Consider the following 3208-nt stretch of genomic DNA (forward strand, 5'->3'; position numbering starts at 1 on the left):
GATCTATGATATGAGAAAGGAAACAAACATAATCTAAGTTATTGTACACTGAACAATTCAAGAATAATAACTTATGAGATTATGATAAACATATTTCAACTTAAAAACCCATTTTTGGGCTTAAAATGTCAAATATTCAAAACCAGGGTTAAAAATGGCCAAGTCACGATTTCTTAAGGGCCAAAAGAGTCAAAACAGTTTCCATAATTGTTTTTCTAAATAATAAAATTTTCAAAGGACTTGAAATGTAAATTTTTAGCTTAATGGGCTAATTTTGGGCTTTTTGGCCCAATAAGCCCAAAATTGAGAAAAATGACAATTTAAGGGGCTGAAATGAAACTTTCTTCAAAACAGAGGATAGATAGCATAATAAAACTATTTCAAGGGTCAAAAATGTTTTTCACTACCAAAAAGGATCAATAATTGTAAAGTTTTTGGATTTTGGACCAAAACTGTAAAAGCTGCGAAAAATAAGGTTTTAACCGAGAAATACCATTCTAAAAGGGCTGAATCTGTTAATAAAATAAATTTTGAGTTAAAACTATCTTTTCAACAAATTTATGATGCAAAAGTGTCAAGAAAATGTTTTAAGGACTAAAAATGAAATTCTTTTATATAAAGGACTAAAGTTGTTATTTTTATAAAAAGAATGGTAGTGAAATGGTCAAACATCTACTTTTAAACAATTTAATTCATTAAGTCGAAATACAAAACCACGACTACCAACAAACGGAAAAAGAATACATGTTTAACCCCAAATATCGTGATATACGAATCGATCGGTCTCAAATCTATACAAAATAACAAACGTTAAATCAAACCCTTCAATAGATATGCGATACCTAAGATGAGAAAACTTACAAACTTTGGGCTTGAGAGTTTCAAATCATGTCTGTTGGATCTTGCAAGTCCATCACAATGATCTCTGGGCCCAAAGGGATAACGCTTGTATGTTATTGGGCATCATATGACCCAATTCCGTGTAAAAGGACTTTCAATAGCTTTTATGTGCTATTGGGCCCTAGTAGCCCATTAGTAAGGCTAGTAAGGTCAAAGTAATCAAATGCGAGTTGGACCATCGTGTCTTTCGCATCCCCGACAGCCTAAGGTACTTACGATAGTAGCAGGACATAGTGTTCCTCTTCTCTTCGTTCGCTAAGGCTTATGAGAAATCAAAGTAGACGGAATTAGGACGATATTCAAGGTAGAGTAATAAATATTCATTCGATATGACGATACAAAAATTAGGAATCATGAATACCTTTCGACATCGGAAAACATCGGGTTTTCCGTGGAATTCAATACTACTCGCTCGAAATTTCTATAACTATAATACAAAATACCCTTCATATATATGTTTTTGAAATCCTTCATGCATCAACTTATGGATCTTCACACTTTGATAAACAAAAGTCTTTTCAGAAAATATCGGATTTTCTGGGTTTTACAAACTACACAAATCATTTTATCACAACATTGCTTATAAACTCACCAACATTTCATATGTTGACGTTTTCCCAAAATGACTTGTATTCTCAGGTAATAGGTAAGCGGAAGGGTAATATGAAGTAATGTTAGGATGTTATGTTATTGAAAACACTCAAACAATTTATGTTATGAATGTGTAATGTTAAAACAATGTACTTGATGCGAATAATTCCAGATGTAATATATTGATGCATGGTGATGTTTATCTTATGATTCATGTATATTCATTGTGATGATATTCAATTAAAGTCACGCGAGCCCTCGGACGTTTCCGCCGTCTGGTTCGAGGGTGTGACAGGTTGGTATCAGAGCTCTGTTTATAGTGAACTAGCATATCTAACCGCACATTGATATGCAACTATAAACCAAAGAGGGACTAACACAACTCTAAACGAAAAAAAACAAATAAAACACAATGATAAAACCTCGTTGCTTGTGTGAACTAGGAAACATAACATAATACCAAACCAAACAAGATAATGCTAGCATCTCGGTTAAGCCGGGACTATTCATAGTTGTATCAAGGAGAGGATGTAGCCTAATCAACTACATCTCCTCCGAGGTACAACTATCATGTGTCCCGAGGAAATCGTGATGGTAGGAAAACCTAAAAACATACCCCCTTTATCACCAAAAAGAGAACATCAACTCAACCTATACAATAATTAAAACATCTTAGGAATATTACTAGCATGTTTATACACCCTCGCAAACAGCATGGCTGGTTTCCATCACCCTGGAGATCCTTATTTCCCTAATCAGGGGGAAAAATGGATGGTTGGAAGAATCTGAAGAAGAACCTGAAGAGGACCCCGAGGAGGAGTCTGAAGAGGAACCTGAGGAAGACCCCGAGGAGGAATCCGAAGGGGAACCTGAGGCGGAAGCCGAATGCAGACCTGCCGAGCCAGTGGTGGACCAGGAAGAAGAGGAAGCCGAAGGAGGTCTCGAGGAGGAACCTAACAAAGACGAAGATGGTGATTCGAACGCAGAGTCCGAAGTCATCAACCCCCCTTATCCTGTTAGGGTGCCAGCTTATCGGGTGGGCCCCACTGGTCCTACACCCCCCTGGGGCATCGACCTCTGGAGGTGAAGCAAACAGCAGGGACAACGACCCTCGTTTGGCATGTCACGCGAGTTCTATGCCCTGAGGGAAGGAGGACTGGCCGATCGTGCTCTTCCGGTCATGGTGAGACAATTGCGGAACACTGGCGACCTAGCTCAGATCATCGCCGATCAGATGCACCAGCTGCGGACTAGGGTCGAGCGTGCAGAGCAGGAAACACGAGAGGTTATCCGAGAGTTCCACATGAGGCAGGCGAGGTGGGAGGCTCAACTCCGAGTTGCGGAACGACAGGTGGCTCGTCTTCAGGGAGCGTCCACTTCCTCAGCACCACGCCTCGCGCATCCCACCATGACTAGGACTTATCGTATCCGTCTTTAATATTATGTTACTATGATCTATGCTATGTACCATCGACTCTATGTTTAAGTGATCACACTACTCAAAGAGTCGTTATGCTGCCAAACTTACACCACTTATGTATGCTCTTTCGAGCAAAGTTTTCATGTATCAAAGTGCGGATAATATTAATGGAAAATTTTATGTGTTCTTCTGTGCTGTTGGAATCTGCTATGTGTTATATATCCATGATTGTATGCTAATTTGTGAAATTGCTTAAGATCGTGCCACCCACCTAGTTTATAGGATCACAATCTCACA

Source organism: Lactuca serriola, chromosome 5 (genome assembly GCF_051521515.1).
Source record: "Lactuca serriola cultivar US96UC23 chromosome 5, Lser_US96UC23_V15, whole genome shotgun sequence".
In the NCBI taxonomy this organism is placed as follows: domain Eukaryota; kingdom Viridiplantae; phylum Streptophyta; class Magnoliopsida; order Asterales; family Asteraceae; genus Lactuca; species Lactuca serriola.